The sequence below is a fragment of the Pocillopora verrucosa genome, chromosome 9 (genome assembly GCF_036669915.1).
Source record: "Pocillopora verrucosa isolate sample1 chromosome 9, ASM3666991v2, whole genome shotgun sequence".
Taxonomy (NCBI): Eukaryota; Metazoa; Cnidaria; class Anthozoa; order Scleractinia; family Pocilloporidae; genus Pocillopora; species Pocillopora verrucosa.
Genome location: NC_089320.1, coordinates 2,718,277 through 2,734,254, shown reverse-complemented (window position 1 = coordinate 2,734,254; position 15,978 = coordinate 2,718,277). Strand labels below are relative to the sequence as shown.

Below are 15,978 nucleotides of genomic sequence, written 5' to 3'. Positions count from 1 at the left end.
ATAGCCTTCTGTAACAACTTCGGAAGTTCGACAGCTATAAAAACCGGAAGTGAAACTGCGAAAACAAATTGCGCCGCTTTGTGGAAAAAAGAAAACAGTCTGAGCGGCCCGGAAGTGCGATGGAGGAAAAAAGCACCTTTTTTACCCATAAAAGAAGACGAAGGTAGAGATGAAAAAAAAAAATGATATTTTTGAGACTTCTTTGACGTAAATTGCATTTGCGTTATTTTAATGCCAAGAACCTTTCGTCATTTCATGGCATAACCGAAGTTAAAATAACTATGATTGATTTGATAAACCCCACCAAATCATGTTCCATAACGGCTCAAAATAAATGAAGGATAAGAAAGGCTTCATGGTGTTTAAAACGCACCCGCTTTATTTTCGGCAAGAACTTAATTGTAGTTGCTTCAGTAAACGCCTGAATGTTTTACATTTGCTGAGGAATGAGTGAACCAGACTTTCACGAAACTGGGGAACTCAACTGTGCTACTATTTAAAAACCAGTTGAAAGTACAGGTTCCATTAATCCTGCTATTTTATAAAAATCGTGATGATTCAGAATGCGGTTGCCTGTGCCCTAACAGTGGAAAACCAAAAGAGTTCCAAATTCTATCCTCCTGTCTTAGCGGCTACATTGCCCAAAAAAAGTGACGTACAACAGTTTGGCGTCTAGTGGTTAGTAAGGAAAAGAGGCGTTCTTTACGTGCTGAAAAGCGTCATACATACACCTGCTTTGACGGAAAAACGCGGACAATTTAACGGCGCGGCCAAGAGAACAAAGGCAATCGTTCAGGTTTAGAATGTATATTTCAATGACTGCTTCAGATGAGCTCAGACTAGGCGGTGATCACAACAGACAGATTAACTATCGTAAAAAAACAACAACAACAAAACAAAACAAAAAAAAAAGATAACTTATGGGACCGATATTGAACACATACAGAAGACAAAGCGGAGCATCACGGATAATAAGTTGGCAAAACTTGATGGATTGCCACGATCTTTAAGTCGCCGGGTAGAAGTTTCTAAAGTATATCTCTGTTTGTCAGTTTATTTTACGTATCCTTCTTGTTCATTTAGCCTTGCGTGATTTTGGCAAATAAAAGGGCTTTTGCTCTTCCGATTTGACATTTAAAGCCGATAGTAATAAATAATAATAAGACTAATCCCCTAAAATATCATGACTCTGTGTCCATTTGAATCAAATCCCTGAATGTTTAACGTCAAAATCAGTGAGATGCGTAGCATGAGTTAACCCACTGAAATAAACTAAGTCGGCGTCCACGGCGACTCTGATGCCAAGCTGGTAAATTCTAGCACTGAGAAATTTGGTATAGTTTTAGACGACCTCTTACTTTAAATCTGTTGATATGTAAATGACAAAACGAAAACCCTTCTTTTTGGGAAACATATTGCACGATATGATTCATATCACCTTTCACATAAACGTTGTTATCACATAGCCTGCTTTGTATTCTTTGTGATGAGATCCGGACCCTCAAGCTATTTTTATTTCATGTTTTCTATCTGACAACCGACTAGTATGAGCTAAAAACGTTCATTTTAAGTTTCTGTTATAACTATTTGCCTTTTTCTTTTACAAGGCTTCGCCGGAATTTTCTTAATCTGATATTTGGCTGACCTACGAAGAATTTTGGGTAGGAGCGAGGAAACTTTAAAGAGACTCATCAGTTTTTCATCAAGGCAAAAATCGAAGATGACGGAATTACTACTGACAGAGATACAAGGGTCGTCGGGAATGGTGAAGATTGACGCAAATTAGTGACGGCGACCCTGCCGTGAAAAAGAATAACGTTATCTCGATATTCAACCGTGTCTAAAACGATTTGGCGCGGCGTTAAATTTGCCGCCTTTCTCCGTCAAAACAGGTGTAGATATGACGCTTTTAACCAAGTAAACATACTCCTTTTTTCTTCAACATCCGCCATAAGCCAAACCCTTGTGAGTCACTTTTTCTAGTCAATGTAACCGCAAAGACAGGAGGGTATAATTTTGGTGCTTTTATTTTCATTTTCGGACAAATTAACCGCAAAGAAACAAGATAGAATTTGTAAAATTTACTGATTTTGGATAAGTTTAATAATCTTTATCAAAGATACCGTTCTTTTTAAAGTATTTCACCAAGTGAATATAATTTTTGTATACAATCGTAATTTCTTTACTAAAAAGCATATAATTTATAATGACGAGAGAGGAGAAGTAGACAAAACTCGATGGAATTCGTGTCAAAATATTTTAAAAAAATGAAAACAATGTCGGTTTTGTTTGTCTGTTTTTCTCTACCTTAGAAGTGTTTTTCAGTGTGCATTGTGTATTTCGCGAAATACGTTCGAAAGGATTCAACTGCGAGGTATTGCGTTTAAAGGAGACAGTTAACAAGCAGATTCCATGTTGCCGTGCACTTTTTCAGCACTAGATCACAAATGACGTCAAAATGTGGTCAAAAAACATGCGGCACACGAGGCGCGTTTGTTTGTAATATTAAGTTTGGTGTCTATTTGGCTGAAGAACCGATTAACAACAGGAAATGTTTGTTTAAATGTGGGATATTGACGTATAAAACGACTCAAACACCATTAAAAAAAAAAGTCCTGATCAGCCTTTGTTCCATTTCTTTTCCGAAAAATTCCAATGAATTTTTTTATACTCAATATTTAAAGGTAGCGAAGACGTAATCTAATGACTTAGTTGGTTGTTAAACTGTGGAATAACTGTTTATGGAGGTCTAAACGGTTGTGTACTTACAGTGATCGGTCAAAAATTCAAAACTGCCTCTCGTGTTTGCTGTTTTAAAATAACCACAGCTTTCTCACTTTTTCGTTTTCCATTTACAAGTGGCATTTTTTTTTAACTTCATCGCAGAATACAGCTACAACTAAGATGTCCAGTTCTAAGAAAAAAAATTGTCTAAAAAATTAATTTTTTGTTTGTCTTTAGAGGCTCTGGAATTCTATGAAGGTTTAGAGGGTTTTTTTCAATATTCAATCGAATATTTATGACCGAATTTGACAGCATATACCTAAAGCGATGTTAATCGCCTTTTACGTTAATTCCTGATTGTTAGGCCGGTTTTATCGATACCCAATTTTTAACACTTTAACTAGCGAGGTCTTATTGTTAATTCTCTTTTCTAGTTCCTGGATATTTCTTTGTAAATCAGTTATGAGAATTTGGTGTTAGATTAGATTTCAACTTCTACCCGATAAGTTTGTGTATTCTCATTGCCTTTCGACTGGATAACGTATGGATATTTTAAGGGGAAATTACACGTTAATCACTTCTGAGGGTTAAATGGTTGAAAAAAACCCGACCTTGACAAATCTTGTCTGTAAGTTTTTAGCGACTACGTGTGGACATTCACAGCGCACGGATAAGGAATCAAGTTTTTATTCTATTTTCTTAGTTAAGTTTTACTTTACAAATAATACTCATGAACAATATTTCTAAAAACATTGTTATATAATAAGACTCCTGCCGCCAATATGCATTCAGTAATGACTAGCGGACGGTCTTTCTTCATGTGTTGAGCCGACGGATCTTTTTGACATACAGCTATCAGTAGATTGCAGTCTTGACGGGAACTTGTTCAGGAGTCCGAGGTAGCAGTTGCTTTTAAAATAGTTTCTATTGCTGTTTTTAATTATTCTGTCATTCAGCATCGATTGCTCCTTATGTTGAATCCTCGGTAATCTAAAGAAAACCCAAATGAATAGGAATGGAAACATATTAAAGCTAACATAAGCAAATTTCTTTTTAATTTCAAGCACTAAAGAAAGAGATTGTTCAGAAATGCTGCGTTCATGCGAATTCAAAGCGGTTATAGAGATGGTTTTGAGGAGTAAGCTGCTTTAAAATTTCCTTTGATGTTTCTTTTTATGTAATGCTGATTCAAACTTAGGTACAGGAAAGACAGCTTCGATTTTCTTAAGTTGTTAAGTTTTTCCGATATAAACGGTTTTCTTTTCCCATACAGGAATTTTTATTCAATTGTCGACAGTAATCCGGGGTTTTTTCGTTGTGCTTTACTGCGCCGTGTGATTGGTAGAGGAATTTCATCCAACCGATTCAACCAATCAGATGCAAACATAAAATCAATCTTGTCTCAGTCGCTCACGTTTTCCCGCCTTTCAGGTGGCAGGCCTGTTTTTACTTTGGTTCTGAACAGCTACGCAAATGATACCGTTGATTAAAGAAAAAACCCGAATGACCCATAATTCTTTTTTCTAAAGCTCTACAAACAACTGATTCATATCAAAGTAAACTCGAAGTAAAATAGACTAATTAATTAATAAGAAACTAGAGTAGAGAACTGACGCGTGATCAGGGCTACATTTAATATGCGACGCGTGAATTTTACAGAAGGCGAACGTGATTCGTGCATCTATGAGTCAGCGTGAGGCGTGATTTACCTCCTGAAATATACGTGACCCGTGAGTTTGTTATTTCGTTTCGTAAAAGCCCTCGAGATTTTCCTGAAATTTCGTGCGCTAGAAAAGAGATTAAAAGTTTTCCCTTTAAAATTTGTGGCGCGTGAAATGCTGTTTAAAGTGTAAGCGACGCTTAAATATTTCTAAAATTCGTGAAACGAGATCAGCCCTCCCCTCCCCACCTTCAAGAACTACCTTTGTTACCCTCTTAGAGAAAGGATTAATTTGAAAATATGATTTGAATTAATACAGCGATTGCTTTCCAGTGCAAATTATTTGTAAATGAAATATGCTCTGAAAACATCAAATAACGTTGGGTAGCCTAATTCTTCTGCTTACATATAACATGAGGTATATGAAATCGAATGTGTTTATTGGGAGTGGATTGCACACAGCATCAAAAGTTTGATTTATCCTGTCGCATTGTTAAATTTCGAATCCAAAAGTCGTCAATTTAATGGACTTTATGTGTTTCTAATAACAGAGTGATTTGATATCGATAGATGGCTTGCGTGCGCAAAAATAATTGGAAATCAAACGACAATCAACTTCTAATTTTATGATTCCTGTAATAATCGAAGAGTCTCCTTTTAGTTGAGGGTTAATATCAGTGATTTACAATGCTATTGCCGATATAAATCTGCAACGATATGAACTAAAACCCATTCAGTGTTGAGCACGAAAGCAAGAAATGAAGTGTTGATGATGCTTTTGGAGCCGTTGCCTCCGACGTTTTCTTTCTTAAAACACAAGCAGACTGATATCTGTTGTACAACCTCTGCACCTTTGTCCCTCTTTTCTTTTCCCACGATGGTGATGTACGCTAAAATCGATAAGAAACCGCCGACATTTGATGTCACACATAACGTGTTCCATTATTCGCCCTTTTGTCCACGCCATTTTAGATTTCTCTATGGGATCATTTGCGGTCCTCCTTTAGAGTAATTTGCGGTAGAAAGATCATTTGCGGTTCAATTTAATTGAGGATCATTTGAGGTGCGGGTTCATTTGTGATTTCATTTGAGGTTCATTTGTTGACCTCCTCAGGAATCATTTGAGGTTAAATTTGGAGGTCAATTGTCTTTCGTACCCATTTCCAGTTCTAAAATCATTTACGGAGCTAGATAGCCTGGGTTTTCCATGGCACTCTGCGAAAGAAAAGCGCGCTAACTTCTCCAAAGATTCCTTCTATCTCTGAGTTAATATATAAAAACTTTCCTTAGATTCATAGCTCTTTGTGAAAAGAGTGAACACGCTGAAAAACCGCAAGATCCCTTCTGTGGGATTATTAGAATTTTTACTTTGAAACGGCACTATGATTGGACAGACATCTCTATGTCTAAAGGTGCACTCGACCGGTCCATTTCCTACTACAATGTAGTTATATCTCATTTCACCGTATATCTTCTCGAAGCTGGAAAAGTATTCGAAACTTCAAAGGAATCGTCCAGGCACAATTAAGAATCAAACCGCGAAATACATTAAGACAAGTTTAGAAATAAACCTATCAATATTGATAAAAAAAGCTAAAAGAATGACAGAACCAATCAACCGTCTGAAACCTTTTCGCGGGAAAAGCACCCGTGCGTAATATGGGTCACCAATAGTTTTGTTTCGAATCAATCGGTTATGAAGAAAGGCACATCGCTGTTTTTAATTTGAAGCAAGAGGAAAAAATAGAGTACCATTATTTTCCCTCGTTTGAAACCAATTCAATTCGCAATAAAGCAGATTCGAGGGTGCAATCTTTTTTAACGGTTGGAACTAACAGACAAGGTCATTGAATTAAAAAAAATGATAGCCAGTAGGTTCTAATGAAAAGTGATTTTTTTTTTATTTTTAATGCATCTTAGAGGCAGAGAATAGCCGTAGACATACCTTGAGGTTTTGAGCCTTGAAGAATCTCTTTCCTACACAATGCTTGCTGCGATATCGGGTGCCGATAATACACGGAGACCTCTTCCTCGGCTTTAACTGAAAAACCTTGGCTTCTTCATCCTTTGATGACATAAATCTTTCGTCGTCTTCCAGAGAGAAACATGCGTTCATGAGATATAGAACTACAACTAAAAAGAGAAAAAGAGAAGTCTTTTGTAACATATTGGCTTTTTTTGAATCAAAGAATCAAAGACAAGACTCTTAATGAAATTTGTGGCTAAGAAGCACTGTTCTGTTGAATGTCCCGTCGGTGTGATTTCAACTTATTTTATACTCTCTGTGCTCTTATTGAGTACAATATTACCTTATCATGAACGCTATCATTAAATTTTGACAAATGGCGCGACAGGACGTTAATAATGGACGCCGTTGATAGCGAGTTATTAATCTATGGTTCCTTTCATTTTAATTCAACTGAAATCCAATAACTTTTGTTTGCATTTATCTCAAGACTTTCTTAGTGTTATGGGATGTGCACAGGATCTCCACTAATTTACCCCTTCCAAAGTCACCGGAAAGTTAAATGTTTGAGGGGAAGAAAGAAGAAAATCAAATATCAAGGGAAAGAACTGTTGAATGGAAAACGGGTCTTAGAAAAGGTCTTGAGTGAGTGAGTATTGGAGAATAATTATATGAATGAAAATTTCTGTCATCAAAAGGATGAAAATTACCGCCATCAAGAGAGGATCGAAGTAAAAATTAAGGGAACTGAGGCGGAGATTGACACGGAGTAAATTTGAATAGGGAATTTGTTTTTCTTTTTCACTGAGTTCTTTAGTTGGGTCATCAGCGTGGTAGGCTTTAATGGTAAATTTACTTGTGAGGAAATTATTAACGACTGAAATGTGGTGGAAATAAAAGCAAAATTTTAGCGCCGATGTGACTTAGGACTTGTTCATCTATAGATTGGGTCCACATTTTTGATAAATAATCCTTACACCGAGAGAGCCTTCTCCCTCAAGCAACAAAATGGCAGTCATTGTAAGGAAATTTTTGTTGGTCAATTTTAGTATAAAGAGTTTTTTATCGATTGATCTTTGTCTTGAAAGAGGTGAAAGCGGCGATGGCAATGTGTTATTTTACACAAAGCTTTCATGAAAAGAAACGCTGTTTCGCTGAAACACTGGATGACAATATTGCGAACCGTGGTTTTTGACGGTAAGTGGCTCGTCATGTACAGCTGCTGATTTTGCTGAAGCTAAGTTCATTAGATAACCATCAGACCTCGGAAATGTTAACAGATGCTGAGATGACACCTTGCCATATTTCCTTGAATAAGGAAATAAAAATGAAACTTGGTGAAAGACAATCGAACCACCTGTTGGCAAGGCTTTCATAATTGAGAGGATTGTACAGTGAGGAAGTATTGGATTATGAGCGCCCTACACCAAAACACTTGTAGATAAAAATCAAGATGCCCGTTTTATGATGCAGTATTGTCTGAATAGATGAGAAGCTTGTCTCTCAAGAGGGTAAACAGACCCGTCCGGCCGTGGATAGCTTTTTTACTTTAAAAAAAACTATACATGCCCACAAAAATATTGATCTTAAGTTATAAGTTCACTAAAATTATAGCACATTTCTGCTTTCAGTTGTCAGCCCTGTTGCTGATATTTTGCGAAGCATTGCTGGTGTATTTAACAACACCTTTACTACGTTTTACCGAGCTTTTTTTTTTGTCTTGGTTCGCTGAAAATTGTCCTAAAATGAATGAAACCTTTAACAATAATTTCGAGGGTAAACAAGCCCCTGAGAGGAAACAAAAATAAAATAGATGCAGGAACCACCGGCGATAGGAACCCTTGTTAAGAAGGGTTGAAAAATTATTTTTAAAAAAAAATACAAGGAGTAGCTGACGGAAAGCTGAATACTTGAATCATTTGATTATCAAATAATAGTGATAGTATTTAATAGTTTTACCTTTTTAAACATTTTTTGATTAGAATGAGTTTACATCGTTGCTGAATGGCGTAAAAATATACGAATTGAACTTTTCATTATTAAAATAACAGACAATTCCCAAAAATTAATAATTTAAATAAACCAAGAACACAAAATTTGAAATAATTCTCGTTACAGCAGTCCGGATAGTTAGGTAAATGTTTTTATATTCGTCATCTTTCGATGGGAAAAAATCCGTGGTACAGACTTCCTTTTTTCAATCTTCCTTCCCCTTTTTTTTTCTGTAGATTCCTTTGTAATGCCAAGATCCTGTAATAGGTTTATGGAATTCGACTTCGTCCGTGTTTCTTTATGTCATTCATTCTTAGTACTCAGTCACGTTCGTTTGTTGGTCCTCGTCTTCCTCCCCACGCCTTCGATTATCTGATAAAAAAACAAAAACAAAAGAGGATTTATGATAAACTATTGTAATGGTCAGAATCAAAAGCATATTAATCTCGAAACGTCAGCCTTCTACTCTACGTTGGCTAATTTACATTTTCAACTCAGTTGATGAAACTAAATTATCTCGTTATATCCCTTCAACGCAGAACAACGGTTTCTTCACAAACTTCCCCCCTTTGTTGACATATCTCAGGTAGCTTGGTCGAGTTTTGTAGTCGAGCATGTTCCGTTTTTATCTGCACAGCTGACTCGCTTCAAGAACACTGCAGTTTCGACATCCTCTAAGTTGTAGTTACCACGTGCTAACTCACTCTCAGGCTCCTGATTAGTCAATCTAATTCATTTTACTTTAACAAGATGTGTAAAAATAGATCGCAAATCTTAGGAAATTCGTAGCAACGTTTGCCAACTTTTTGAAACACTTCTTGTTCGAGACATTCGTGACTCTTCGTGGGTTCGGAACCTCCTCGGTGATTAGTGAGAACCTTTTTTAGAAACCTCATATCTTTTAGAGGTCTCACGAAAGATCAACCAAAAAAGGATAATAAGGATAATTGTTTTATGCTTGTACCATGTGCTTGAAGAAAACTCCTAGAAGGACGATATTATGACTAATTATTATTCTGTTATTATAAATTTAAAAACTAATTCCTTTTGTTAGTAGCAAGCAGGCAATAAAATGGAAACGTTTCAAAAATTGGAAAACGGGAATAGAGAATAAATAAACCATTCTGTTCATGATTGAGGCAAGGAGAAAAATTAAGAAACATGTTTTCTACACTGTTATTGGCCAGTTCCGAAAACTTGGTTCCCATGGTATTTACTCGCTTGACGGCTCCATAATATGATACCCGACACAGAACTTAATAACAATTTTCAAAAATTCTTCGAAACAAATATTATACTAGGAGTTGAATACCATTTTCATTACTTTTCCTTTTGAAAAATCTTCGTTTCCCTCTTCGGCGACATCTTTCCGTTCTGTAGCGAGTTCCTATGACACCACATGGTGATCTTAGCCAAAGTTGGACAACTTGTGAATTTTGATCTACGTTGTTAGCGCTATCACCTGTGACTGACGATGACCTTGGATTGAGAAGAAACAGTAGGACTATTAAACTTACTAGAGTAGCGCATGTCTTAAAGGACATTCTGAAGAGATTAGCAAAGTGACGCTTTAGAAGTTGAGCGAAATTCAAGTTTAAGCTGGCAGACAAACATTCCGGTTCTCTTTAATATTGTGCAAGAAATGCTAATTACGACAATTAAACTTTCGTTATCTTCTAAGGCTTTCATTCTCCCCTTTTCATAATTAAGAGAAACGAATTGAAAACGATACAGCTGAGGCTAACAAAAGGCATCTGTCTTTTTGTGAATAACAAAATCCTTCCTTGCGAATAATGGTGAGATATTTGTAATTGCGAGAAACGTAGTTCACGAAAGTAGGGTGACATTTTTAAACGGAATTTTCTCGATATAAAACCGCTTTTTTTAAAGACATTCTTCTTTGAAGGGTACAAAATGATTGAGTTTCGAAGAAAAATGTGGGAGCCGCTTCAATTCTTTTCTGAATATTTATGCTTTTAATTGTAAAGGATCTTTTATAAGTTGTTGAATAGATCTTAATTAAAGCGGCATTGTTCGAGGAAATAAGACATGGTAGTATTTCTACGTTCCCCTTTTAAGTGTTTTTCCATTGATTTTCATATGGCACGAAGGTTATTTCAAGCAAGCGGAACCTTTGAAACAATTACCTCAAAGAAAATGGTACTCGTGGGAATGGAAACAGAAAAGAGCGCAAAATGTTCTTACGTAGTTTATTATCTCACTTCTACGTCATTTTACCATATTAGGATATCGGAACGTGCAAAAATACTCCATGGTATTGCATTGTAGAATAGGGTAGAAATATGGACGGAAAGCTGAGCAACAAAATGCTGCACTGAACGATCCACATTTTGGTTTTGTTCCATTTTCGAAGCAACGAACCTCTGAGTGCATCAGATTTCTTTGTCAGTCACAAAACACCCCAATGGTCTCGCTCGTGTTGTTTTCAACACAACTTCACACAAGCCATGTTTGATTGATACTCTGTTCATTCAGAAAAAAAAAACCGTAGGATGTATTTCGAAAGCCAGACGCCAAAATACGAGAAAAAGAAGTTAGGGAACGGTAAATCCCTTATTTAGCCTTAATTCAGGTATACACGTTACAGATAAAAAGAAAGACTTGTTTTTGGTGTCGTGGTAAAAAAGTTTTCGAGGCACTTGCCAAGAAAAATTATTAGTGCGCAATATGACTCTACTGATATTTTGTAATGCTACTGATATTTTTATATTTCAACTGATTTGAGGTGTGAATCGAACGTCCAATTTTGCGGTTGATTCGATGTAATCACTGTTTTTAATTTGAGAAACTTTACAACAAGTTTGTAGATAAGAGAGTGGAAAGGCTCATTGTGCCTTGGCAGTTTCCACGGAGCTTTGCATAGGGCGCAGATATGTTAGGGTACATATGTCAAACCACTCGGATCACAGCATTACGGTATATAGCCATCTTTCACCAATCAGAGTATCAGGGCATTTTCCCTCTGGCCAATCATATCATGGAATAAGGGTGTTGTAAAATCATGCAATGGAATCACCAAACATTGACGTCCACTAGGAATGTCATTTAAAAGGAATTGCGTGCTCATCTTCCCAGAGTGATGGTTCATGTCCTTCGTGAGGTCCTCGTCTCTATGACCTGTCGGGTTAGAAAGGTCGGCAGAGCACTTATTTATCAATTAGAAGTTATGATGTAAAATACGTTTTGTGTACCGCTCCTTTTCTCACAACACACACACACACACACCTTATTTATCTGTTTTAAAGGGCAGGTTTTCTTTTGACTCAGGTAGAAAGTGCGCAAAGCATTCAAATCCCTTGTGGTTTCGTCATTTGGCTGAGAATAAAAGAAGAGCAAGTCATATTCCAATTCTGCGTCAACTACTATGTTGAATATCCATTTCTTTGCTCTCAGAAGTTTACCATTAATTACATCCTATGTTGAAACAGTGTTCTCCCGATACAATCACGTGTTAACTTGTCACTATTGACTTGATTAAATGACATCTTTCAGTAAAAAACCTAAATTTTACGACATAATCCTGCGCCCCTGAAAGAATTCACATGGAATTAAAGCCACTTAAGTTAGTTTTCCACGCAATTTTCAATTTTCCGACGCTTTTAGCTAGCTTGGACTTTGCCACATCATCGGTTCGAAAGAAACCTGCATTTTATCGCTAATTCCACACGCTGGGGGTGGGGAGACGGGCGTAAAGTCTAAATAGGCAACAGCCAAACAAGGAGCCCCTGTCGTAACACCCAGAGGAAAGCCTTTAAAATCTTGTCTTCGTTCAATGTATTTTCGCCTATTCGAGGAACGGAGACTTCAAAATGTGTTCTTGTTTAGGGGTTACTAGGGTTAAAACAGTTTTTCGGTTTGCTTTCCGAGGAATTATGAGTAACAATATTTTGAGGCAACTAGGTGTAACCATATAATTTTGATTTGTTTCTGACGAAAGAACAGCAGTAAGCATAGTCTTAGCTTTCGAGCTAGCACTCATCAATGGCGCTCCAAGACGCGCGTTTCTCCTCCCGCGAGAAAATTTAATTCGAGTTTGGGAGAGGTTTGCCGGTGGTCTGACACTAATTTTCAGAGCTAAACCCCTTGCAAACCTCTCGCCTAAGAAAGGCTCGCGCGTTAAAGGTGATGCCCTTATAATGAGGACCTGCTGAGGGTTAGCGTGCTCTTTGATGTCCACTGAAGTCGATGAACCGGCATAAAGCAGGTTTTGAGATTTTAGAAGCAACAAATTTATAGTTAAGTTCCACTCCCCTTAAAAATGATGCGAGCAACATTGATGGGCTGTGTGATCGCGACAAAAAAATACCTTGCTACAATCTACGTAGTGACAACTTCGCAGCCCTTCTTGAAATGTTACTTACTGCTGCTCCTCTATTCTACGAGAAACAGTGCAATGAATGCATTAAAGAAATACGCTGATTCCTGCATGTGTTCAATTTATCTATCCATTATCTTACTCATAAACCTGATAAACCCAACGAATGAGTAGTGCCAATCGACTTCACCTTGTCGACCGGAAAATCTCTAGATTATAATTAGTCCTTAACGTAACCTTTAGTAATCTTGAAGCACAACGCTTTTCCCTGGCAAAAACTAAAAAAATTCCCAATACGACAGTTAGGATTCTTCACAACTTTCATGCTACTCGGTAAAAATTCAAAACTCTAACATTCGAACTTTTGATAGTCAAAAGTTATATTAAATCAACTGGAGCGGTCGTGAAGGTTGCCTTTCAGTTACCGCCGAGTCTGTAAAACTGAACAGCCTTAATCAACCCCACTGTTACAGTTGTGAAGAATATTTATTGATCGTGCAGTTAAGATTATTAACCACTCAAAAGCAATAGACCCTTCTCCAATTTAATTTACCAAGCTCAACGCCCCGAAAATACTAATTTATATGTATTAATTACGTGGTAACACTTCTCACTGTGACAGAAGATTGCCATTTGGACCGAATTTCATTTAAGAGGTGATCAAAAGGAAATAGCGAAAAGTTTCATCTGTTAGTACTTGAGAATAATGCATTTATTTCCTTCTGTTGGATATCAAACTTTTGATGAAGGTGTTGACTGAATGTTCAGCTCTACAAGGCGTTACTCACTTTTAACCACATAACAATTGTAACGATTTGTCAAACAGAGCCGAAGCAGGCCCGGTGCTTTCTAAATGTATCTCTGCTTTGTTAAATTGAAGTTTCAATTGATGATCTTCGGAACCTCCGCTGTATGCCATTTATATCATTATAATTTTAATGTACTGAAAAATTGTTACCAATGATTTTAATTTCTTACTATCCCTCTCAGTCAGTGTGATGAAAGAAAGGCTGTCTTGAAACTGAAACATGAAAGCAAGAAAAAAAAAACACCAAGCTTAGTTTTGCTCGTAAACATGGTCGTAGAAGAAACTTGGGCAGACAGGGGCGTAACACTCGATACGTCAGCTTCAAAAGCTTTTTACATCGGCCAAGTTGCATTAGCAACTCAGTTGATAAAACCAAATTACCTCGTGCAGACAGGACTACAACACCACGGAAAACATCGATTAAAAACATGAACTAACACTTTTCGAAAATTGCTGTATGTGTTTAGATGTGTTTACTGTTTCTTACGGTATCTCGTCTTAACATAAGCATTTTCTATCATTGTGTAAGCAGCATTGAGTTCCAAATAGGAAAGTTATCAACAAGCAATCGAGGTTTCTGCTCTCAGATCACACAAATTTTGAAGATTTCACGTCGTCGTTTTACAGAAGGAGCAAGAAAATAAACAATGCTCTAGGACGATGATACTGAGCCATTGTTATGCTCAACGAATCCCTAAGAGTTGTTCTCTTTCCCTTTCGCTGCCGCGGTTTACTGAAGGTCTCTAACTCCCAAAAAACGACGCACATGATCTTCTGGGAAATCGACCTTATCTTAGACGGCAAATTTTTAACGTTACTCGATGTTTGAGTAAGATTATGATGCCAAATTCAATCAAATAGTTATTTTGGATTCCTACTTTATACATTGTTTCACCATTAAGCTGATAGGGAAAAAGGCTTAGCCCACCTTTCGCTATCAATTGGCAGTTTTAAGATCCATCTTGGAGAAGAGAAGTGCCAGTTGCTTTCTTGTTTCGCATCAGCCTTATTAATAGACAGAAAACGATTTTTGGATGAGGTAAGAGCTTTGAAAAATAAAAATCTAGGACTATTTTGGACGTCTTAATTACGAAGGGCTTTCACTGTATTCAGTTGAAAACAACTCACAAGTCTTTAGAAGACTCTCAATCCGTATGTAGTTTCCGCCACTGTACAACCTTTACTCTCTACCACCCATTTATACACCTGAGTGGAGAGAGACATTTTGGGAGAAAAGTGTCTTGCCCAAGAGCATGACAAAAGCACCTTGCTAAGGCTCTAACCCAGGACCTCTCGATAAATGCGAAATCTGCTCTAGGCATCAGGCCAACACGGCTTCCAACAGCTGAGACATTGATGTCGTACCCTGATCTCAGTTATGGCAAAAGACATACACATTGAATTGAAGAACAAGGGGCGAATTTGAAGAAGTTTATTGGACATCAACATTGATTCATAATCAATTTTGTTAAGTTTTATACGTTAGATTTCATGTTACTCAAATAACAAACTTGAGTTTGCTTTCATATTCAAGTAATTTCTGATTCCCAAATTTTTCCAACACTCATTATAATCGATCCTCTCTGTTTGTTTTATACAAACATTACATATTATTTATTCCTGATCTCCCTCTCTTCGCTTGTTTAAGCAGTGCTTCCGCTCTTTGGAATTCTCCTCCTCCTCCGTGTGAATCTTCAATAGGAGGCTTGTTCATCTAGCATTACCAAAACAAATTAAATTCCGTTTTAGAAACTTGTCCTTTCTTTTATCATGTTAAACTGGAAGATTCTTTTTAAAATTGTTCCATGGTTGACAAAACCTTAGATGTGCGATTCATGAGTGAATTTGCTACAAACAAAATGAAAAATAAAACAAACAATTTGTTTTCAATTTTTTTCGTTAAAAATTTTGAAACAATTTTTCTTGAATTTGCAGGGGGAGACATCCGATAGAAATTTAAGGTTTAGCTCCATATTTATTTCTTTGTTTAATGAGTTGTAATTAAGCAGATACATTCTCTTTTGGGCATTGATATCAGAAACGTCTTTTCTGTAGATAAAACTTATTATACGATATATGTTCTTCACCTGGTTAGGAATAGCGGTGCCCGCCCTGATTCTTGTTTACTTAGAACAGAATTGATTTACTCTTTACTCTTTAAATCAAGGTCGTCGACAGAACTTACTTACCACTGCTTGTAATTTTCTTAGCCTTCTCTTCACAGAAGAGCATTTAGCTTTTCTATGCCTTGCCCAGATTATCCGCATGCATTGCCGTGGAATGCGTTCGTTGTTACGCTTGAATTGCGCTCCATTGCTGTCTTTCTTTTGCCCTTCAACGCAACAAAATGAAACCAGAAGCAAGGAAAAAACAAGGAAACTTGGGAAAAACTTTAAAGAAACTTTCATCCTGATGAGTCCTTCTTAAATGTGACGAAGCTCTGTAGAGTTGGTGATCACTTCAAAGCTGAGCAAAGTGTTGAGTGTTGTTTG

The 15,978-nt window shown here is 36.9% G+C and overlaps 1 long non-coding RNA gene across 1 annotated transcript; it reads right to left on the bottom strand.

The window, feature by feature from the left end:
* Nucleotides 1-3,395: 3,395 nt before the first annotated feature.
* On the bottom strand, nucleotides 3,396-6,616 carry LOC131791466 (uncharacterized). Its single transcript, XR_009340785.2, has 2 exons — nucleotides 6,330-6,616; nucleotides 3,396-3,714 (listed from the first exon to the last, which is right to left on the bottom strand). It is a non-coding gene; the product is annotated as an uncharacterized lncRNA (long non-coding RNA).
* Nucleotides 6,617-15,978: the final 9,362 nt, after the last annotated feature.